This window comes from Balaenoptera physalus (genome assembly GCF_965194825.1).
Source record: "Balaenoptera physalus genome assembly, chromosome: 19".
Taxonomy (NCBI): domain Eukaryota; kingdom Metazoa; phylum Chordata; class Mammalia; order Artiodactyla; family Balaenopteridae; genus Balaenoptera; species Balaenoptera physalus.
Genome location: NC_138900.1, coordinates 66,768,878 through 66,793,338, shown reverse-complemented (window position 1 = coordinate 66,793,338; position 24,461 = coordinate 66,768,878). Strand labels below are relative to the sequence as shown.

The window sequence follows — 24,461 nt, the reverse complement described above, 5'->3', positions numbered from 1 at the left end:
GCACTCAGCAGTGGCCAGGATGGCCAGTCCCTGCCCTTGTGGGGACGTACAGTCACATACTAACGCTGCAGACACGGGGGCTGCGGGGGAAGAAGGCGTGCGCGGGCGAGACCCGCTCCATCTCTGTGTCGGGGGGCTCTGGTCGGGGAGGGCTGCCCACAGGGAGGATCTGGGCATTTCTTCAGTAGCCCCACTTCGGACCAAATCAGACTTTCCCGACAGCACCCACCCGCCGAGGCACTGCCGATCCCCGAGAAGGTCTGCGTGGCGTGGTCACCGACAGCAGGTTTGGGGGACCTCGGGAGGGGGAGGCCTGAGAGATGGGCACTGCCCACCCTTGAGGGGACAGCACTGCCCTTGACGGGAATGCCAGAGGTTGCAGGGGACAAGTCTCGACCAGCCCATGAGCAGCAGCTGAGATGGTAGAGTCCCAGCAGGACACAATCTACGGATTTTGCCAGGATTTTGTACAGGAAGTGGAATCTGGGGCGAACAGGACGCCTGGAGTAAAGAAGCAGCCCAGAGGCACGATGTGAGTTGTGAAACCATGAGCCACCATCACGCACCCAAGCTCGCAGGTGCTCCATCGATCCTGGGGTGGAAAACATGCTGGTAGAAAGAGTATCCAAACGCCAGGCCCTCCGGACGGACCACGGGTGGTGGTCTCTGCTTCATCCCCCAGCCCACGGCGTAGCGACACGAGTGTGGCCCTGAGCTGGAGGTGGCCGCGGACGACAGCTGTGTGCCGGCTGCCTGGTGCCCTGGCACACTTCACGGGGGATTCAAGGGGCTGGAGGATAAGCCAGCCCTGCAGGGGAAGGAGAACACCCCACAGCCGCTCTGCGGGCAACGGGGGCCCAGCAGGAAAATCTGGGCGCAGCGGCCTCCCTGGAAAACATTGTCTGGGGCCATGTTTTCTCCGAGGCTTTGTTGCTTTGTTACCAAGGACGCTCTGTTCCAACTCCCTACCCCTCACCTAAGATCATCGCCCATCTTTGTGAAAAGTCAGAGTAATTCTTTCCATCCCCGCTGGCCAGGTCACGCTGGCATGCCAACGAGACAGGCTGGGAGGAGGGAAGCGTTACCCCCAAGCTCAGCAGTGGCCACGCTGCCCCCTCCCTCCCAGCCTGTGCCTCTTCTGGGGTGAACGCCTGGCTCCTGCGTCCGCATCATCACCGACGCTCTGAGTGCCTGCTGGGTGCCAGACCATGTGCGAAGGCTCCTCGTGGGAACTGATCTCTGAACCTTCGTGACAGCAGTATGACGCAGGCGTTAATCTTTATCCTCAGTTTAAGACTAAAATCTGACACTCTAAACCCTCATGAGTATGGTCATTTTGGTTTTCAACAAGGGTGCCAAGACCACTCAATAAGAAAAGGACAGGACTTCCCTGGTGGCGCAGTGGTTAAGAATCCACATGCCAGTGCAGGGGACACGGGTTTGATGCCTGGTCCGGGAAGATGCCACATGCCGCGGAGCAACTAAGCCCGTGCACCACAACTACTGAGCCTGCACTCTGGAGCCCATGTGCCACAATTACCAAAGCCCACACGCCTAGAGCCCATGCTCCACCTCAAGAGAAGCCACTGCAATGAGAAGCCCGCACCCCCCAACAAAGAGTAGCCCCTGCTCACCGCAACTAGAGAAAGCCCTCACAAGCAACGAAGACCCAATGCAGCCAAAAATAAATAAACAAATAAATTTATAAAAAATAAGAAAAGGACAGTCTTTTCAACAAATGGTGTTGACAACTGGACACCCACATGCAAAAGAATGAAGCTGGACCCCTACAAAACAGCATATACAAAAATTAACTCTAAAAGGCTCAAAGACCTAAATGTAAGCGCTAAAGCTGTAAGTTGTAGAAGAAAGTAAAGGTGTGAAGCTTCGTGACCTTGGATTAGACAATGGTTTCTTGGATGTGACACCAAAAGCACAGCAATAAAATAAAAAAATAGGTAACCTGTACTTAACCAAAATTAAAAATTCTGTGACGGGAAAGGACATCATCAAGAAAGAGAAAAGACACAGAATGAGAGAAAATACTTGTAAGTCACATACCTGATAAAGGACTTGTATCTAAAATAAAGAACTCCTACAATTCAACAATAAAAAGACAAACAACATATACAAATGGGCAATAAGCATGTGAAGAAGATGCCCACCATCATTAGCTGTCAGGGAAATGCCGTGAGATACCACATCACGTTCACTGTAATGGCTCTAATCAAAAAGACAGAGGGCTTCCCTGGTGGCGTGGTGGTTAAGAATCCGCCTGCTTGCCTGCCAATGCAGGGGACACGGGTTCGAGCCCTGGTCTGGGAAGATCCCACGTGCCGCGGAGCAGCTGGGCCCATGGGCCACAATTACTGAGCCTGCGCGTCTGGAGCCTGTGCTCCGCAACAAGAGAGGCCGCGATAGTGAGAGGCCCATGCACCGCGATGAAGAGTGGCCCCCGCTTGCCGCAACTAGAGAAAGCCCTTGCACAGAAACGAAGACCCAACACAGCCATAAATAAATAAATAAAAACAAATTAAAAAAAAAAAAAGAATCCGCCTGCCAATGCAGGGGACACGGGTTCGAGTCCTGGTCTGGGAAGATCCCACATGCCGCGGGACAACTAAGCCCATGTGCCACAACTACTGAGCCCATGTGCCACAACTACTGAAGCCCGCATGCCTAGAGCCCGTGCTCCGCAACAAGAGAAGCCACTGCAATGAGAAGCCTGCACACTGCAATGAAGAGTAGCCCCCGCTCGCCACAACTAGAGAAGGCTGCGCGCAGCAATGAAGACCCAATGCAGCCAAAAATAAATATATATATTTTTTAAATGTTTAAAAAAAAAAAAAAAGACAGAGAACCAGAGTGTTGATGAGGATGGGGGGAACTGGAACCCTCAAGCATTGCTTGCAGGGATGTAACAAGGTGCAGCTGCCATGTCTGGGAGCCCCTCAAAAGGTTAGACATGGAGCTACCATACGACCCAGCAATTCCACTCCTGGGCATATGCACAAGAGAAGTGAAAACACGACCACACCAAAAATATGTGTTTGTAGCAGCATTATTCTTAATAGGCGAATAACAGAAACAATCAAAATGACCACCAAATTAATGGATAAGCAAAATGTGGCCAATCCGTACACTGGAATATCACTCAGCCATACAAAGGAATGAAGCTCTGACACAGGTTACAACATGGTGAACCTTGAAAACATCATGCTAAGTGAATGATGCCAGATACAAAAGACCACATATTATATGATTCCATTTATGTGAAATGTCCAAAATAGGCAAGTGTAGATTCATGGTTGCTAGGGGCAGGGAGAGAGAGAAATGTGGGGAGACTGCTAATGGGGACAAGGTTTCCTTTTGGGGCGACCAAATAGTTCTGAAATTGGTTGTGGTGATGGCTGCACAATTCTGTAAACATACTAAAAACTGTTTAATTGGACACTTTAAATAGGTGAGTTGTACAGTACATGAATTACTTCTCAATAAAGCTATGTTAAGAACAACTGAGGCCCAGGGCAGTAATCGACGGACCACGTTCCACATAAAGGGCAGAGGCAAGACTTGAACTCAGGCCCTTCAGGTCAAAGCTCTTCACTGCCGGCTCTGTCACCTCCTCCGGACTTACACCTTCACATAGGTTTCCCCTAAGCCTGGATTTCCTCATCACCAGTCATCTAGCCCCACGTGCTCCTCAAAGCATGGTCCCTGAGCCAGCACCACCAGCACCACCTGGGAGCCTGGGAGCAATGCAGAATCTCAGGCCCCGCCCCAGACGTGCCGGTCAGCATCTGCATTTTCACTAGATCCACGGGGAATTCGTGTCTGCATTAAGGCGCTGCGATTGTATCCCTGAGGCTGGCTGCTTCATCCCTCCCGTGTGAGCGGGAGACATCTGGCTGAAGAAAGCAGAGGAGGCCTCCTTGCCTCAGGAGTCAGAGGCGGTTGCTGCCACTGCTCTGAGGCCAGAAGGAGCGGCTCATCAGGGTGGAGCAGGAGCCCTGGAGACAGGCTGCCTGTCCTACACGTGCGCCGTAGGGGTTACAGCCACAGAGACTCTGGGGCACTGTGCTGGAGGGGACTTTAAAAATCACTGCGTCAGCTTCCCACCTCCTCCTGGAGGCACTCTCAGTACCCTCAGTGGGGTCGTCCACATCCCACGAGGTAAGCGCTACCTCACCTGCCGCCTTGCTGCACTGTTAAGCAGGACCAGTCATTTTGGAACTCAATCCCTGATCAGGCAGCAGTGACAGGGGTATGCCTAACACTCTAGCCGCCTGCCAGAAACTGAGATAAATCCTCTCATGGAGGAAGATGACATTGTCCTAAGCCTTGAGTTATCTCTGTATTCTTTCATGTACAATATCCAGCACATAATCAAAAATAATATGACATATAAGGAGATGGGACAACATGATCAAAAATCAAGAGAGGGCTTCCCTGGTGGCGCAGTGGTTGAGAACCCGCCTGCCAATGCAGCGGACACGGGTTCGAGACCTGGTCTGGGAAGATCCCACATGCCACGGAGCAACTAGGCCTGTGAGCCACAACTACTGAGCCTGCGCATCTGGAGCCTGTGCTCCACAACAAGAGAGGCCGTGATAGTGAGAGGCCCGCGCACCGCAATGAAGAGTGGCCCCCGCTCGCCGCAACTAGAGGAAGCCCCTCGCACAGAAACGAAGACCCAACACAACCAAAAATAAATAAATAAATAATAATTAAGAAAGCAACTTTAAAAAAAAAAAATCTCTGGTACTGTTTTCTCATTTGTCTAACAAGCATAGCAATGCTTTCTATGTTAAAAAAAAAAAAAAAAAATCAAGAGAAACAACAGACAATAGAAACAGAGCCATGGATTATGGAAATGGGATCATCAGAATATGAACTTTTAATAATCCCTTAAAATACTCAAGAAAATGAAAGACAAGATTGAGAATTTTGGTACAGTGGAAACTATAATAAGGAGTCAAAAAAAAGTTCTAGAACTGAAAAATATAATAACTGGAATTTAGAACTTAATAGATTATGTCTAACTGAAGAAAGAATTAGTAAACTGGAAGATAAATCAAAGAAATTCTGCAGATGAAAATAATAACTTTTTAGCTATTCTGGTGAAGGTATATTGGTACTCGCTGTGGTTTACATCTGCATTTCCCTAACGACTGATGATATTGAGCACCTGTTCATATGCTTATTGGCCATCTGAAGATTTTTACATGAAGGGCCTATTCAAAACTTTTGTGTATTTAAAAAATTAGGTTATTTCTCTTTTTTACAAAAACTAATATTTATTAGAGTTTGACAACTCCTAGATACATATTTTAATTTCTACAGTAATTTAAAAAAATAAGAAAGGTATTTATAACTATCAAACTAACAAAGGGGGGTATAACATAATAAAAATAATTATTTTAAAAAGGCGAGAAAGGAGAGAAAAAGGGACACTGAATAATCAAGACAAATAAGAAACACACAGTAACTTAGATAGATTAGAATGTTAGATGAAATCTCCAATATATTAATCATCACGTTAAATGTAAACAGACTAAATGCTCAAATTGAAAGATAAAGATGGTATCTTTTATCAATAGGAAAATGTAACTTTTCATCCAAATAAATGACTTTCTTGGAAGCATGTTTTTTTGTCTTTGTCTATCTCCCACTGTCACTACACAGGGAGAAAGAAGCAACCTGCAAATCTGCTCTCATTTACCTGGAAACATCTGATAATTATTGCTGATAGACTGTTTTGGTTTGCTACTAAAAAGTTAGTTCATTCTGCTAGACAAACTCCCTTTCTAAAAGAAAGGTTATCACTTCTACTTGTCAAGATCCTTTAAATAATGTGTTTTTAAAATCAGATCTGACATCCTTGCAGTTTCTCTTTACAATTCTCACATCTTAGTCCATCCTTGCCTCTAGAATATTGGTTAATGTCTCAAGTTCTGCCTAGGTTTGAGTCCTGACATTTACAGGACTCAGCTCAGGTTGAACAATTCATTTCATCCCCCTGGACCTCAGTTTCCTCATCTGTAAAATGGGATAATGGTCCCTACCTCAAAGGGTTGTTGAGTGGATTAAATAAGCAAAAGCACATGTCTCACATAATGAACACAGAACAAATGACAGCTGTTATTATTACCATAACATGAGGATTTTATTAGTGCTACTCTCCCATCCCCTTCTTGACCTGGTCAGTTCCTCCCAATCCTCTGTCAAGGCTCAATTCAGAAACTACTGGGACTTCCCTGGTGGTCCAGCGGTTAGGACTTCATGCTTTCACTGCAGGGGGCACGGGTTCAACCCCTGGTCAGGGAACTAAGATCCCACAAGCCATGTGGCTTGGCCAAAAAAAAAAAAATTAGAAACTGCTCCTGTGAGCCCTGTCCCAGCCAATCACCTCACCTCACACACACACAAATGTGCAGCTCTGACTACCACAGTCCTGTGCTGCAGACAGGTGTTTAGATGAATTTAACTCACCCCACACTGGAAACAAAAGACCCACGAGGGTAGGAAAGGGATGATATTCTTTCCTCCTCCCTGACTCAATGCCATGGAGTCACATCTTACACGTGAGATTTTAAAGTCAAGTCACAGCTGTGTGGTCAAAGTGTCCCCTGGCACACGAGTTGGGTGTACACAACCCTGATGCCAGGTCTTGCCCTCCAAAGGTGGAGACCCACGGGGCCAGGCAAAGGACGGACCCAGAGGAAAGTCTACTAGCTGACGTGTGGACCTTCGAGCTGTTCCCCTTTGGAGGGGACCGGCCAGCCCCAAGAAGCAACAGCGGCCGTGGCGGGAAATGGTTCGGGGATGAGAAGCCCAGTGTCCTGCTCACCAGCAAGACTTACGCCATCCGTTCCCACGCATCTTCCCCGTCCTATGGCACAGGAATAGGTGTGGAGCTCGTGGTGAGGCTGGAAAGATGCAGAGCTGTGTCCTACAACGGGGTAAGTTCCCAGCTGGGACTCACCTGTGTGTGTGCCTGGCGGAGGCCGTGGTGCAGGTGGCCACGGAGCGCTACTGTGTGTCGGGCATGGGGCGACCCTGAAGGCACAGGACGGGTCAGACGGTCTGTTTCTTCCAGTACATTCCACTGTCTTCCTTGAAAACCCGTGCGGAGTGGACGTTTCAGGGGAGGGGTCTCTCCACCCTTCACCCCTAACATGCGGCAGAGGCTCGTCCACGCCTGTGGTTCACGGGAGCGGATGAGGAAAGGGAAGAACAGAACCCCACAAAGGGAGGTCCCAGGAGCACACGTGCCAGCCTCCTGCGTGCTCGGGGTCTGACCTCGCTCTGAGAACATCAAGGTCAGACATGGTCCCCGGCGGCCTCTTCCATGTCCGCGCAGGCAGCAAGGTCGCTCTGCTCCATCCGCCCATCCGCGGTGCCCTGAGCCACCCTCCGTCAGCCCCTGCGCTCCGCTGTCACACTCCGGACCCTGCTCTGTCCCTAGACGGCGCCCCATGGCAGGCGCCCACGTTTTAGGCGCTCTCCTTCCTTCCCTCAAGCAGGACCCCGAGCAGGGCCCGCGGCATCCCCTAGGCCCGGGGCGAACGGCACAGGTGAGGCAGGGAGGCCTCCCCTTTGACACAGGCCCCCGGGTCTCCCACACTTCCAGCCCAATGGCCCGACAAGGTGTCAGACTGACCCTCCCGGAGAGGCACCCAGGCCGGGGAGGGGCAGGAGTCGTGTCTGCAAGCCCGCAGACCACCTGCGCTGCGGAAAACGCACCCCGTGGAGGGGCAGGCGGCCCCCCCTTCTCTCGGCATCAGAGCTGCCACTAAGCAAAGTAGAGCCAGGAGGGGCCAGGTGAGCCCGTCAGATTAACAAGGGTCAGAAAGGACTTTAACACACAGCATCGACCAAAGTACAGACCACCTTGAAAGTGGGCATCTGAATGCCAACGTTTAAAGGGCACCTGGATGCAGCAACTGCACTCCTAGGTGTGTGGGCACAGACATCGCTTGAAACCTAGACCGACCTGATTACATCCAAGGGGGCTCAAGGGAAAGGTTTCGGCCAAGGGTGCAAGCTCCAGCCTCCCGTCCCACACCCGCCACGACGGCGAGAGACGTCCCGCCTGGGGAAGGCTGGTGTGGCCGAGGGGGCCCAGTGCCCTGTGCCCTCGCCCGGGTTCCGGAACGGCCCCTGGTCGGCTGGCGCACAGGCAGCCTCTGCACTCGGGTCGGTGGGAGCCCCAGAACGAAGCCCCTCTGGTGGGAGGGCCTGGACTCCCTCACGCTCCCCAGCCCAGAGCAGGATGTTGGTTTGGCCGCAGATATCCGGCTGGGAGAGGGGACCTGGGCACCCACAGCGCCGGGTGCCTCCCCAGCAAGAAAGACAGAGGAAACAGCATTTGGAGCAAATCCGCTTGACAGAAACTTGCCCTGGGTCCAAAATCATCAGTGAAAACCCAAATGGTTTAAGTCTGGCAACTCATCAGATGGCCGTTTGTGTAGGAAATGTGTAGCGAATGTCCACAGCAAGGCCCTGTTCCCAGCGCTGCGTGCAGATCTCTAGAACCTCAGGATTCCCAGAAAGCGGCAGCCTCTCTGGAAGTGAAGTTGTTTTCAAGGAAGGGAAGGGATTTACCAATTGCTAAGCAGTCTGGCATTTTAAAAACTGAAAAAAGTCCATCCAGAGACCCAGGTCGACGTTAATTGTTTTTTCCTGTTAGCAAGGACAGTCGGGATAAAGTATCTGGAGGGTGCCCAGCTCCCAGTGACTCAGTCGGGGCTGGCATCAGCCACGGGCCGGGAGCAGACCAGCTGGCAGATCCCAGCGCACCGGTGCTTAGGGGGCCAGGCCGCCACCAGCCGTGCACATCCCGTCTCTGGGGCAGCGGAAGCCCATAGCTGCCCAGGCCCCATTGGCACCGGGAGGGGGAAACACCGTCGAGGGGACAGGACCCTCAGAGACCCTGTGGGGACTGGAGAGCTGGCCCACGAGGCTGTACATCAGCTCTAGAGCAAAGCAGTGCCTGGTGGGGAATTTTAGCCAAATGGTTTTTTTTTCCACCACATTTAAAAATGAGATTTTCCTTGTGCTGTAGTTTTCAGAATTGTTTTTCCATCAAGGCCTGAGCCGCCCGCCCTCCCCTGCCCACCACCTAATGCCCTCGGCCCCAGTTCTCTCTGAAGTCAATTCTCCGCTGGGTTCACCCCCCTCCCACCCCCGCCCCCAAGAGCTGGGGAAGCAGGAGTTTTAATTTTTCACTGCACAAGGGCACTGAGAAAGTCTACGGTTGGTGCAGGAAACACACCCTTTACAAAAGTGCCCCCCCAAGCAAGAACGTGTCTCCTGGGTTTCCAGGGTCCCTCAGCTTTGTTACTAGAAGCGGCTTCTGTGCTTTCATTGTGATTAACCCGTGGACGCCCACACTTAGGCGTTTAAAAGTGATGTGCTGCTTCCTGCCCAGCGCTGGGACCGATTTCCTGTGAACTGAAGCTTCTGATTCTGAGTGGCCAGATCGAGGGTTCTTCTGGAACGGCGGGTTGAGCCGCTGAGAACGTCTACCAGAATTCTAGTGGCCGCACACAGCACGTCCGCGGTTTGCTGAAGGACGATCCCAGTGAAGGATGAGGGTCCTTCGGGTCGGCGCCAGTGACCACACGGAAGACACGCGAGCTCTGGAGCGACAGACACGGTGAGGACAAATGGCCTCAGCAGAGGCAGGTTCCACCCGCAGCCCGGAGGAGGGGGTCTCGTCCGGAGCCCGGTGTCCCCAGGGACCTTCCAACACTCCCAGACAGAGTGGGGCGCCCGCTGTGGAGCCGGTTCGAAGCAGGGCACTCTGTGGCCAGTCCTGCTTCATGGCTCCATCGGGGACACGCACACACACTTGCAGTGTGTGCTCCGGTTCTGCGTTCTGAGTTGTTGCTAAGTAACCGAATAAATCAGGCGGAGAGACACCTGGCCCTTCTGGGCCGACCCAGGTTCCCTGAGCCAGTTCTAAGAACCACTCTAGAGAGTGGGGAAAAAACAGATCTCTCTCTCCTTCTCTGGCTTCTTTTTGTTGTTGGATGATAAGAAATCTCCAGACTAATTTCCATCTCTTTTATAAACATCATGACAATTAGTTGATTTTTTGCTCCATGAATTTTTTTTATCTTATTTAGGAAAAAAAAGCTGGCAGCGAGGCGCGGGTGACGTGTCCTCACTCGGCATGACCTGCGGTGTCAGCCGCAGGTGGCGGGTGCCATGTCACCCAAGCGCCACGTCCGGGAGCACAGCTTTCACCGCAGGGTCTGCCCCGGACCGGCCCGGCTGCGTCGCTCTCTGGGTTCTGCGCGCCTAGCCCTGCAGGCTTCACTCTGAAGGACGCTGGTTCAGGGATGCAGCATCAGGTCTGTGCTCTGGGGATTCGCAAGCTGTGAGCGCTCTGTAAGCACTCTCCTCCCGCACCTGAAACCCACCCGCTGGCCGTGACCGCCTCCGGGGCTGTGGGACGCAGACCCTGAGCCTCTGCTCTCAGCACTTGCACTACTCCGTAGGGTGTGGTCCAGCGCTCCCTCGCAGAACCGGCATTTCTCCAGCGGGGCCGACTTCACACTGTTGCTTAAACGTGGCTTCTACACAATTAACGCCTTCCCGCCCTCGCCCACCCCGACCAACCTCCTGCCGCCCCTCTGTCCCCGCTCTGCACTTGTGACAGCTCGTACGTAGCTGAGGGTCCTGCATCTGTGTGTGCCGGTTTGCCCCACACTGGACCCAAATCCACGGGGCGGCGGGGTCTGAGCTGAGCTGTGTGAACGCTCACCCAGGGGACATCTGCTGAGGTGGGGTGAGGGGGAATCCCGGGCCCCGAGAGGCCCCAGGGGAGGCCAGGCCGGGCTCACAGCCCTGAAACCCACAGCAGTAAAACAGCTTCTGGGGCCGGGAGGCAGGAGGGGACGTGGCAAATTAGGAGTGAATTCTGGAAGGACTCCTCTGACAGGTGACAGGGAAGGTTTTCTCCCATGTCACAGAAAATGCTAATAACCGTCAGAGAAACCAAGACTCCAGCTCCGTCAAAAAATTAAAGTAGAATTTCCATATGATCCAGCAATTCCATTTCTGGGTACACACCCAGAAGAACAGAAAGCAGGGGGTCAAAGGGAGGTTTGTACACCCATGTTCACAGCAGCATTATTCATATCAGCCAAGAGGCGGAAGAACCCAAGGGTCCGTCAGCGGATGATGACAAACAAAACGTGGTCCATCCACAACGTGGAATATTACTCGGCTTTAAAAAGGAAGGAAATCCTGACACGTGACAACGTGGATAAACCTTGAGGACATTATGCTAAGTGAAGTAAGCCAGTCACGAAGGACAAATCCTGTAGGAGTCCACTTATACGGGGTCCCTGGAGTAGACAAATTCATAGAGACAAAACTAGCAGGGTAGGTGCCCGGGGCTGGGGGAGGGGGAGGGCGGGTGAGTGTTTGATGGGGACAGAGGGTCTTCTGGGGAAGATGAACAAGTTCTGTGCACAGTGGTGCTGGTGATGGTCGCACAACAACGTGAACGTACTTAGTACCTCAGAACGGCACGCTTAAAAATGGTTAGGACGGTAAATTTTATGGTATGTGTATTTTACTACAATAAAAATGAATAAATAAATAAACCAAGAGTCCAGACAGAGTCCTCCCCCCGAAGCCTGGTTCACCGGCCTCTCCTGGGGACTGCGGGCTCCAGACCTGGAAACCCACAGCTCCCACGTGGGCCCCACCCCGCTGTTATCAACCTGCTCACGTGCGGATCTGGGCAGGGGTTTCTGCTGTGCGGTCAGAGGACCACCTACCGCCGAGGCGTCTGGGGCCAGTTTACAATGCAGATTCCTGGGCACCGTTCCAGGCTCTGAATCGATCTCTGGGTGAAGGGGGTGCAACTACTTGTATTTTAGGAGGCCCCGCACACGGTTCTTGTGGCCACGTAAATGTGAAAAGGCACAGAGGGCGGGTCCGTCCTTCACCCAGAGGCTGCAGATCGCCCTTCAAAACATTGATTCACAAACCAAAACCCAGCGAAAAGCTCTGACTGAATTCCAGAGAGGAAAGCCACTTGAAATTGATTTTCATGAGCACGTCTTGTAATGTTTCATGGCCCCAGATCTCCACGCTATAATAACCTTTTTTAAAAGGTGTTAGTCTAGAGGTGACCCCCAAACAGCCAGGAATCGTCAGAATTTACAGCAGCAAGGAGTTCGTCCAGAGGGACCAATAAAATGCTGCCCTCTCACTTGCCGGGGAGGCGGCCCAGGCAGCGGGTGCAAAGCTGGGGCCCACAGAGTGCCCCGAAAATCCCAGCCCCCGCCGCCAGGACCACATGCTGCTCCCGGGCTCCCACGGTGGCCCCAAGCCCCAGCTGCTCCCTGGGGAGTTTGCTGCCATGCTGTGAAGTGTGAGTTCTACCCCGATCAGAAGCGAGTCCGCCCGGCATCCCGCCGGCAGGAGGGAGGCGACGGCGGTGGGCAGACAGCTGAGAAGTGGTCAGCCACCTGCAGCCAGCCTTGAGGGCCACGGCCAGCCCTGGGGACGCCGGCCAAGCAGGCAGCTCACCAAAGACAGTGTCCTTCCCTCCCTTGCAGAGCCCACACCACCCGGAAATCCCACGCCCGGCCAGGAGCAGGCAGGCCCTGGGGGCCAACCCTGCGGCGGCGTGATGATGCCAGAGCTAGAACCAGGCCCAGGGGGAGGGGCCTGTCTGGTAGGGTGGGGCTGCAGTCACCCAGCCCGGGTGCCGCTCCAGAAGGCCACCCTCCCGGGCGTACTGTGCGCAGAAGAGAGCAGGGGCACCTCTGACAGCCCCTTGCCCAGGCCCCCGGAGACCAGCGGTGTGGAAGGCGGCTGGTACCCTCCTCCTCTGTCCAGGAAATGAATGGTTTTGGGGCCCACAGACGTGCCAGGGTTTGGGGGGCAGTAGGTACTTATCCACTGTGGAAGTGTCCCGGGCCTGCTGTCACAAGAGACCCCGAACTTGGCGGCTCAGAACTCCCACCTACGCTCTCACGCAGTCTGGGGCCGGAAGTCCTGAAATCGAGGCGCCGCAGGGCTGCCTCCTCTGCAGCCTCCGTGGGAGGGGCCTCCCTGCCCCTTTGCATCTCCCAGGGCCTCCGCAGCCTCCAGCCCGTGCTGCGGGGCCTCCAGCCTCCCTCCTGCAGGAGGCGATCACAGGTGATCGAGGAGGGCCTCCCCGTCCCGAGATGCCTCATCTCCTCTGCATTCTGCTGTGGGAGGCCACATCCCCAAAGGTTCCAGGGAGCAGGACGTGGCACCGCTGGGGCCATTCCTCATCCGACCACCCAATGCAGGGGATGCTTCTCTGAGCTTGGGACCTCCCTGGGGACACTAAACACAGCGGCCCACTGAATCGCCGCCGGAGCCCCGGCTACAGTTCACCGCGGCTCGTCCCTCTAGCCCCTGACCGGCCCTCCCATCCTGGCGGCCCGTGAAATCTGCTCCATCGCTGCGCTCAAGGCTCCGCCCCCGAGACACAGCCTCTGGATGGCCCCTCTCCCACTCGCAGGGGCACCCCTGGGCTGACGGCCACCCCTTGCCTGTCCGGGAGGATGGGGAGGGGCGGTAGGAAATCACCTCCGTAAGCCAACAGCATAAAAGGGGATCCCCACTCTGCAGGGGGCCAAGAGCTGCCCAGCCCAGGGCAGAGGCCAGGGAAGGGGGTGGAGAGCCCTACCGTCCCCCGACAATCACGGGGGCGCAGGAGGTGGACGGCACAGGCCTTCCCCAGCCTCTTCTCAGGTTCCAGTCACCCAGTGGGGATTTGTGGCCCGCCGGGAACTTCCCAGCGTCTCAGCCCACCTCCTGACAGCAGGGCCGGGAGTCCTGCTGCAAAGGCCCGTCAGGAGTCTCGCTCACAGCGCCCCGTGTCCTCCAGCGCTCGCTCCACGTGGGGCACCAGCCCTGCCTCGGTCTCCCCAGCATCTTCCCCGCGGCAGCGGCCGGGCCCTGGGGGCCCCCTGGGAGGGGAGGGTGCAGAGGCCTGGCCCGGCGCGCTGGCTCCGTAGGGCCCCTGGGGGACCCAGAGCGAGGAGTCAGGAGCAACTGTGGCCCCTCAGGCATCTGGGACAAGAGGCCAGCGAGCCCCCTGCCCCAGCCTCTCCCAGGAGGACAGCGGGTCCCTGGCGCAAAGGGGCCGAGCACGAGGCCGCAGGGGTCAGATGGCAAAGCAGGTGCTGCCCGAGAAGCCAGGATCTCGGTGCGTTACTTTGGGAAGGGCACCTGGGATTTGCCTCCGAACAGCCCAGTGGGTGGGGAGCGGGGAGGGTGGGGTATGAGGGGGCTGTGAGGGGGACACGCAGCTGGGTGGTGGGTGCACTTGTTCTGTGTGTGCGAGTTTGAATCTTACCCAAATCACTGCTTCCGTAACTGCAATCGGTTCGACTGCACATCAGGCTGCTCCCCTGCAACGTGACTCACTGCTGCCCCCGGGACTCGGGTCACTCAAGGTTTAAAAAATTCTGTACTTAATCTCTAAAAAGGCAACAATGGCATTTAACCAATGCCTGACGTGAGAGGCTCTAGCCCGAAATTTAGGGACATAGCCAGACAATAATATAAAAAGAGCTGCAAAGTCCGCTATGTGGACTCCAGGTTTCATTACTTCAGCTTTGCCTTCTCATGAGAACAAGTGGGTTTTGCTGGGCCACACGGGCAAGCACAGAGGGCTCAGAAAACACATAGCTTAGAGTCGGGGATCAGAGGCAAAAATTAATCTAAAGCACTTCCACTGCAGCACGTGCTACATCTGTGATCATCTGTCCTTGAAAACGGGTAGAAAAATGAGCAAGACAGGACTTGAAACGTAACAGAAATGGTCAGAGTAGGTGGAGGGATGAGAGAGAGATTCCACCTCCCTCTTCAGAGCCAGGCAGCTGGATTCATCACACGTGATCCTTTATCTTCTCTCCGCCTCCCCAGGACATCAGAGAGCTAAGTTGACACCAAGTAAATATTTGGTCATATTTTATTCTATTTGCGGCCACACTGTGCGTGATTGTTGAAGCTACTCACGACCCAGTGGACAGACACAGCTCACCTGGTAGCTCCCCACAGCCCCCCACGTGCAGGACCCGCCCTGGACCACCCCAGAGAGCGCCCAGGCCATGCACCCAGGGGTCCGGCCTCCCCCGCCCAGAATGTACCCCAGCCCAGGTGCGCCGTCTGAGCTCTGTGGTCCGCCTGTGGGTCATCCGCCCCCTGCCTTCTTCCAAATACCACTCCTCCTGACCCAAGGTGTTTGGAATCCTTCCCGGGAGCACAGGGCTTTCGTTCCACAATCACAAACCAAACGTAAAATGAGAATCAACCTACAGAAAGCAACACCTTGGCTTAAGTTCTTACTAAAGTGTAAATGACTGATAGCCGACTCCTCAAGGCCCAACAGACAAAGTCTGGGCTTCTTTCTATTAAAGCCTTCAAGGCCTCCCCCACCCCTTCCCTCCCCATCTCTGCCATCTCACTCCTCCTGGGTGCAATCGCCTCTCCGTGCACCTCTCTCCCCAGATACACTGGTTTTGCTTCGAACACTTTGCTGTTTCTCCAGCGCCCGGCACATAGCTGGCTCCTGGTAAATGTTTGTGATGGAAAGAAGGGAGGCAGGGAGGGCGGGAGGCCCAGGGCCAGATGCTATCGGAGGCCTTGGGAAGAGTCAGGCGGCTAAAACACACACAGAAACAGCAGCGTCCTTGCTCTGGCTAAGGACACAGACTGTGTCACTGACCCCAAACTGTGCATAAGGAGGGTCGGGATCACATGCCAGCACAGGTGTCACAGCTCAGGGACAGCTCCTGGGCCACTGGCGTGAGCGCCGCACGGTGGACCCCGGCTGCGGGGAGAGGCCTCGCGCTCCTGGCCGGCTCTGTGCTCCCCTCCCCTCCTAGCTCTTGGCAGCTCGGCGGGGCAGGGATATCTGCTGGGGTTCATTTGCATCCACTTTGGAACAAATGGATTTCTTCCATATTTATATCATAGAATAAACAGATTTTCCTGATCAAAGGCTGCCTGGGTCTGGAGACGATTACCAGGAGTGTTTTCCCAACTGAGTCACACTGCGCATTCGGAACACTAACCCTGTCTGTTTCCTTCACGTGATCCAGCTCGGTAACCGTCAGGATATTCCTGAAAGGAACGAGACTTCACACCCTTGGGGGCACGCACTCCCCGCCTGGAGAGCTAACGGAGCGCCCGGCTGGCAGAGTCAGAGTGAGCATGCCCACCGCCACCACGCACGCGCCCCCCACCACGTCCAGAAACAGCAGTCCACGAGGTAAACAGCAGGGTCGCCCACCCTAGAAACAGGGGTGGAGCCTGGCCTGGCGACACCCGCAGGGTCATACGGCCTCAAGCGAAGGAGAAGATTTGAAGCTACGCCAGAGACCGCAGCCCTGTTCTGGGTCACAGGGAGACGAGTGAGGCTGGTTTACAGAAATGTTCTGGGGACGCATTTCCATCAATAATGAGGGTGTGGGCACAGAGTCAGTGCACGGTGATTTGGGGGGACAAAAGGGAGGAGAGGAAGAGGGACCTGGAAACCCAACCTCCATTCAGATGGGGAACTGCCGTTAACAGTCGGGTAGAGGGATGGAATTCGGCCGTTCGCAAGCTGTTTCCCGGCACATCCCGGGAGCGGGGAGCGGGCAGCAGATGGCCTGGGGGAGGCTGGGCTACTGACACACCTGCCAGGACGGATGGCCGGCTGGGCCAGGGTGTCCCTCGGCCCTGACGGACACTGTCCCCACCCCTGGGCGGTGTCCCAGCCCCCAGTCCAGGTCTCTGACTCTCGATGCTGATTTCTTGTCACTTTCTAAGAAGGAGCCCTCAGGCTTTACCTTCCACATGCCCTCAGGCCACGTTTGTATTTCTTCTCCCGGAAAATGTCTTTTTGGGTCCTTGGCCCGTTATGGGTTATTTTCATGTTATCTATAGAAGAGCTGGTCTGAATATATACATCAGATATCTGTGCGCCACACCTGATCTGAACATCTACGTCCGTATAAGCGTCCTGTTGCTGCTGTAACAAATTCACCAAACTTATTAAGACGATGGGAGCTGATTCTCTCACGGTTCTGGAAGGCAGACATCCAAAACGGGTCTCTCACTGGGCTGAAATCATGGTGTCGCAGGGTTAGTTCCTTCTGGAGGCTCCAGGGGAGAATCCGTCTCCTTCCTTTTCCAGCTTCTGGAGGTGCTGCATTCCTTGGCTCGTGGCCGTGTGCCAGCCTGACCTTCACTTCCATGGTCACATCTCCTTCTCTGACTCTGACCTTCCTCCCTCCCTCCTGTAAGGACCCTGTGATGACACTGGGTCCACCCCGCTCCAGGATGACATCATCTCAGGAGCCTTAACTTCACCTCATCTGCAAAGCCCCTTTTGCCACATGAGGTGACCTACCCATGGGTCCCGGGCATCGGGACACAGTTGTCTCTGGGGGCCGTTGCCCCGCCTATCCCCCTGCCTTCTCCACATGCTGCCAGCGTGTCCTCCTGGTCTGAACTTGCCTTGCAACGTCTCCTTTCATGTCTTTACTACACAACAGTTTAACTTTTTACATCATTGAGTGTGTTCATCTTGTCCTTTATGGATCTGGGGTTTGGGGTAGCATGCCTTTCCTGCACCAGAATTATGAAAATACTGTATTTTTATTCTAATCCTTTTATATTTTGTTTTGATATTTTGCCATTTAATCCACATAGGCTTTATTTTGTACGTGAGGTAGGGCTCCAACTTTATTTTTTTCCAAAAGGTGGATTAATTGTACTAACAATACTTTTGAATGACCCTTTCCTCTGTTTGAAAAGTTTCCAAATTCCTAAATTCTCATTTAAAGGGCCACATGCTAGATTCTACTCATTTTCTAAATCCACTTACCTGTCTCTGCACCGTGCTTCTGAGTTAGCGTGGCCTCAGGTTGCATTTTAATAACGAGGAGGGCAAGGCCCCCGACTTTCCCCAACATCTTCTAATCGCCTCTCTCATGTCCCATCTACGCATTGTTAATCCCAGGAGTTTTCACTGGACTTTCCCACTCTAGCCTATGTTTTCTACACAGTTCTGTCTTCTTTTCCACACCTCTTTTCTTTGTCTCTCTTCTGTGTCTTCAGATCCTTCTTCCAATTAGCTACTTTTCTCACTGGCTTTGCTAGAGTTTTTTCAGTGTGACTTACCCAGTGAGTTCTTTTATTTTAAAGGCTACATTTTTCATTTAAATATGTTCTGCGGGTTCAATTCCAAATTCATTTCTCCTGTTCTGGTCTTTCATTCTGACTCCTTCCTTTATAGTTCATAATTTTAAATAAACATACTTATTTCATTTTCTTCTATTATTTCTAGTTGACAGAGTGCTAATCCTAGGTTGGTTAGTTATTCCTCACAAGAGTTCATTTCCTAGTGTGGTTTTTCACTACGTGCCCATCTCGGGCAGGAGTTTTTTTTTCTGAGGGTGTCGGGGGACCCTGCATTCACCAGCCCCCTGGTCCTGGCCTCCATTTTACCCAAAGTCTCATCTGCTTGATTCTGTGCCACAGAGACAGTATAAATGCAGTCCCCAGACGCACAGGGAGTAAAGGTTTGGGCTTATTTTTCGGGGCAAACTTCCTGCTCTACTCAAATCCCTGGAAGCTTCTTGCTCACTGGGAAATCTGCTTGTCTATTATAAAGTATTAAACAATAGTTACATTTTATATAGCTCTCTCCACACCAAACTAACAAAAGTTGAGAAAAATTTTATAGACATAATTCAAATAAGTCATATCAAAATAAACTTTCGAATTTGAGTTCAAATCTGTGAAGAAAACTGTAGGCCTATATTCTCTGATTCTCAACTGTGTTTAATGGCTCTACCATTTAATTTACATGAATTGTTTCTCGCTAGCACTGAACTTGTGCAGAAGGGTGTTGGCAGCTCTCGTCACATTTTTTTTAAAAGTGGGGGGGGGGGGTCTTCCCTGGTGGCGCAGTGGTTGAGAATCCGCCTGCCAATGCAGGGGACACGGGTTCGAGCCCTGGTCTGGGAAGATCCCACATGCCACAGAGCAACTAGGCCCGCGAGCCACAATTACTGAGCCTGCGCGTCTGGAGCCTGTGCTCCGCAACAAGAGAGGCCGCGATAGTGAGAGGCCCGCGCACCGCGATGAAGAGTGGCCCCCGCTCGCCGCAACTAGAGAAAGCCCTCGCACAGAAACGAAGACCCAACACAGCCAAAAATAAATAAATGAATTAATTAATTAATTAAAAAAAAAAGAAAAGTGGGGGGCCTCTGCCTCCCTTCCGCAGGAAAAGGGCACGGGCTTCAACCCACTTCTGATGGCGCTGCAGCTCTCGGGCGCTGCGAGCTTCGTGAGAGGCTGCATTGTTCACGCCAGCTCCCCTACAACGCGCGTGGTTGTAGGTGCCCTGGTTGTGGGCGCCCTGATTATCAGGGAGAAGCAGACCCACACCGAGGGAGCCAGGCCCCCAGCCAGGCGACGCCATACTGGGCAGGGAGCTCCCGCCAACAGCAGGCCTCCGGGCGGCCTCGGGGTGGCCCCCTCCCAGCTCCACCCCACCTGGGGTGAACTCTCTGACGGTGTCACTGACAGCAGTCCGACCGGCCTCAAATTCTTCTCACCAGATGCCATCGGAGTGGGCTGGAGCCCCACTCAGAGCGGCCGGCAGGCAGCGGGGGCCGAGAAATTCCTCAGCAGACATGCACTCGGGATAAGGAAGCTTTGGGAGGCGAAGGAGGGGAGAGACGGGGATGTCACCCGGGAGCCGAGAAGGTCCCTCCGGAGCCCTGCCCTGAGGAAGGCCCACGGCCCGTACCCCAGCCAGCCGCCTTCCACCTCCCATACGGGCGGGGGGGCCCTGGCCACCTGCACCTCCTCGAAGACACACCAGCCAAGCAGCCGTCAGGCCTGACCAAGGGAGCGGAGAGCCCCCCGGAGCAGAGGCGTGGCAGACCCCCGGGCCGGCGGAACGGAAGCCGGGGCAGCAGGCTTTGTAGGAATTACTTGGATTCCTGTCTGAATGTTAAATGGCCTCGCTCCGGATCTGGGACCCCACCTCCAGGGCTGGATCGTAAGGCATTAATGAGATGTTTACACAAGGATGGATAAATAAAGATACTCACCACCACGGGGTTTGTAGTAGAAAAACTCCGAATTACCTACACCCATCAATCAGGGATCTACTAAATAAATGCCGACGCATCCGAGAAGACCCCCTCTTTCTCCTTCACTCCATGCCCCAAGCCCACCCGGCACACAGGAGCCAGTTACTCTCCATCAGGGTCTGCCGACAGCATGAACACACAGAGTGGGGTGGCCTTCCTGTGATGCCATCACCCCCAGATGCCCCAGGAGACCTGAGCTGGAACCGACCGCGGGGCTTTGCGCCCAGAGTGCCAACCGTGCCCCGTCACCTCACAAAGCCCCCATCCGCCCCAGGTCATCTCCGTCCACGGGGTGTCTGCCGCGCGGGGCCCTGCCGACCTGCTGACGTGTCTTAATTCACTTAATCCTCCCTCACTGGGGCCGCCAGGCAGCCTTCCAACCTCACTCACAGAGAAACCTGGGCCGACAGGCTGGACGGTCACCTGTCGAGGACACCAGCAAGTCTCTGCTCCCGCCATTTCCATCTGTCCTGAAATTTGAATCCACTCTTGCAAGATAAAGGTTTGCCACCACCGAGAACATCCAAAGAAAGGAGATACGGACGCTTTAAACGATTCCAAAAATGCTTTGATAAGTGGCAGCCGAGCCGCGGTGGGTGAGCGTGTGGAATCCGGGGCCGACCTGCCGCCCTGCCTCGTGCAAGTCCTGACGAGTTTGTGAAACCGGGCGGACACAGCTCAGGAGGCCTGGAAACGATCCCAACGCCAGTCAGAGAGACGTCGCCGAGCTCAGCACGCAGCAGACCTGCGGGCGGCAGGCCTAAGCTGAGCCCGTCGGCCACAGCGCGGAGCTGCCATAGCCACCATCCGCGGTCCGGTTCCTTGGTTCGTATTTACAGCCAGGAAGGGAGTGGAGCAGGGCAGGGAGGTGTCTGAGTGGCCCGCGGCTACTGGAACAAACAGCCTCGAACTTGGTGGCTTAAAGCCACACAAATCGACCCCCTGAAGTCAGGGGGTCGGAAGTCGGACCCAAGCCTCACGGAGCTCAGCCAAGGCGTCACGGGGCCGGTTCCCCCTGGAGGCTCGGGGGGGCCGGGGGGGTCTGCATTCTTGCCCCTTTTCAGCTTCCAGAGGCTCAGGGCCCCTCCCTCTGTCCTCAGAGCAGCAGCCCCCAGCCCCTCTCTGACCCTCACTCTGCTCCCGTGACCATACCTCCTCTCCTCTCAGACCTCCCACCTCCCCCGTAAGGGTCCTGTGGTGCCACAGACCCCCTGGACACTCCATCTCAAGGTCCTCAACTTAGTCACGCCCGCATAGACCTCACGGCGTATCCGCTGACTCTGGGGGTGTGTGGTCTGGTGATGGCCATCCCTGGGGGCCATCACCCTGCCAAGCACAGCAGCAGGACCTCCTGGGCCAGGCGCCGAGGGACGAGGCCAGTGCACAGGTGGCACCGCCCCGGGGCCCCACACAGAGCTGCCCGGCAGGCGCCGGTCCAGCCCCCACAGGTGCAGGGCTGAGATTCAGGCAGACCCAGCGCCCACGGCCACACGGCCAGGAAGCCAGAGTCTCCTCCCGACACGACGCCGCTGCCCCAACCGAACACCCTGGCGGGCCGCACCCTCGCGCGAGGCCGAGATGGGACTGGACCCCAACTTGCCCTCTGGCCGTGCTGTGACCATCGCCACCGCTAACCGCCGGCCCGGCTTCTGAAGCTCTTCAGATCCGTCCGGGAAGGGCAGACACGCACACAGAGACACTAGATGTAACAGTCCCATTTGTGAAGCACCTGAGTGGTCACTGCTTTCAGTCCTGATTTCAGAGAGAAAAACCCTCTGGGAAAGGCCACGCCGTTCACTCAGGCCGCCAGGAACAGGGTGATGGAGGCCGCAGGCCGGCCGGGACCCCCACTCTGTGTGAAGCGCACGGGTCGGCAGAGCACCGGGGAAGGAATGCTGAGAGGCGGTGGCCGCAGAGGCCCGAGGTCAGGGCCAGGCGAGGGCGGAGGGACCCCGGGGCCCCGAGAACCTCCCGGTTCTGAGCTGGGACAGGAAGCAGGCCGTGGTCCTGTGACATTACCGCAAGGGAGCGTGGGCTAGCTGAAGTCATCGGCAAGGCCGGTCCGCGGAGGGTAACTTCCAAAACGTGGCCGAGAGTGACTGAGAAGCATCGGAACTCCGGGCCACGATGCAAAGCAGACGGAGGGGCGGGACGTGTCCTCCCAGCTGACGGGGCCCCTCGGGGCCAAGGACAAGCTGTCCTCAGCTCCCCGAGATGGATGGGGGACAGGCGCACGCTGCGTCCTGCCTGGCCCAGGCGTGCCATGTGGGGGCAGCTGGGGACACCCACCCCCAGGAGGTCACAGAGGTGCATCTGACCTCAGCCGTGTCCGGGGGGAGCACACGCGCCCGTCAGCAGTGGACAGGGCAACGGCTGGCCCCTATCCCACGCGCCGCCCCTGGAGGGGGCGCCCACCGAGACGCCCAGCGGGGACGGCTCTGCCTCCTATTTCCGCTTTCCCACGCCCCGCCAGGCACAGCTGCCCCCAGCGCCCTGGCCCCGCCGAGCCCCGCCAGCCTCATCCCCCAGCATCTGCAGAACACTCGCGCCGGAGGGGGGAAATGTGAAACCACGCTTGCCCAAAAGCTAGAAGATCCGGGAAGGGGGTTAGGGAAGGGCTGCCCCCCCAGAGAGGGGAGGGCGGGGGGTACTAACCAGCCCCCGTCTGTGTCTGGACGGGTCGCGGGCTTAGCCAACACTCCAAGTCTTTGTTTTGTTTTGCTTTTCATTTTTTCAACAGTCTCTGGCAGAGAAAAGCGGTCATTTTCTAATTTATTCAGTGGGCGAGGATGACGTGTGTCAACTTTTCACTTTACAAAGACTCGACCCAGGATGGCCCAGACAGCTCCCCCGCGAGCCCTGCCGCAACGCCCGTCGTGAAAACGCAAATTTGTTCAACACGACTGATGTATTAGGGAACAGTCTGAAGATAAGACAGATCGCCTGTTTTTCTCATGCACGATCTCGCCCTCCGGAAACACTGGGGAACTCGGACACCCCGCTGAACAGAGCCTGGAGGGAACACAGGCGCGCACACACCCCAAGCCCGCGGCCCCTGCGCTGGGCACAGCCACCTTCACCCCAGCCAGCCCCCCTGCACCTACGTCCCCTGCCAGCTCCCGTCTCTGCCAAGCGCAGGGTCACCACGGTGGCTATGTGTGCACCCACTGAACGTGGGAAATGGTGCCCTTCTCATGGGGTTCTCATCTTTACGTGTCACTGATGCAGTTTTGAGGGCTATGCCCCCAGCCCCATCTTTCCCGCAAGCCCTGTGGTTTTTATTGCGTGAATTTGCAGGACACGGTGCTTTTTAGGAATTCATGTTATAGTACAGCAGAATCATCCGTGTTACATGTGATGTGCAGCTTGTCCAGAGAACACCCTTGCCTCCTGCACGGATCTGGGTCGTGTATGACCGTGAGGCAAGGACCAGACTGTGGCGAGCTGTAGAGCACGACCCCCTCACCCGCACGTTCATAATAGTCCTTTCAAGTCTGACAAGCGTTTTCCACTAAAAAGAAAGCTACAAAAATCTCTTCCTGCAGCATGACCTGGTCTTGAGTATAAGAATTCAGTTACCAAATTGGTAACCTTTTCAAATCAAGGACCAAAGAACTTAAGGATTCCCTCAGAATAACTTCAACGGCTGGTTAAGCAAACCCTTCAATGGAACAGGAATTGATTTATCACCTGAATTCTAAGCACCAGCCATCAAACCAAGCAAGACTCTAGAGTGAGAAACAGGCACTTGGACGAGTGGATACAATACAACACAGCGCCCTCAATAGTAAGCACATGTCAGAGGTGGGGCCACCTCCCCTGCCGAGTCGCACATCGCGGCTCAGAGGAGGAAGGACCGAGAGCAACTGCGGGTGGTGGGGACCTCCCCCCCGCCAGACGCCACCCCCAGCTCATCTGAGGAGCTGGGGGAAGTCCCCAGACAGCCTGAGCTTGACCCCATCCGAAGGCGAGGGCTCCGAGGCTCAGAGAGGGTTGGTGACTTGTGCAAACGTGCACAGTGAGTGGCAGAGCCGGGTACGGACGCAGCTCGCACTGCCAGTGAGGTCTCCTCGGAAGAAGTGCAGGCACCTCTGGATTGCTGGGGGAGTTTATACTCTATTGCTATGTTACAAATTGTTTTCATTAACTGACTTTACTCATTCTTAGCTATTTAGACGACAGGCGTAGCACAGTGGGAGTTTCAGGAGTAGAGGTGTGTGTTTCACTTGTTCGTCTTGGTGCAAGGCCTCCAGTAAAGAGAAGGGCCCCCTCCATTCTTTACCCTGTTACCTTGTG

General features: G+C 55.0%; 1 protein-coding gene across 2 annotated transcripts in view; it reads right to left on the bottom strand.

Annotated features, from left to right (window-relative positions):
* ZNF469 (zinc finger protein 469) overlaps positions 1–24,461 on the bottom strand; it is a 285,469-nt gene that overhangs the window by 238,526 nt on the left and 22,482 nt on the right. The window contains exon 1 of one of the 2 annotated variants that reach the window (XM_082436886.1): positions 20,556–20,837. The exons of the other annotated variant lie outside the window; for it this stretch is intronic. The gene's annotated coding sequence lies outside the window, so the exon portion shown is untranslated. Of the gene's footprint in view, positions 1–20,555; positions 20,838–24,461 lie in introns of those variants that run through there. 2 annotated transcript variants of the gene reach the window in all.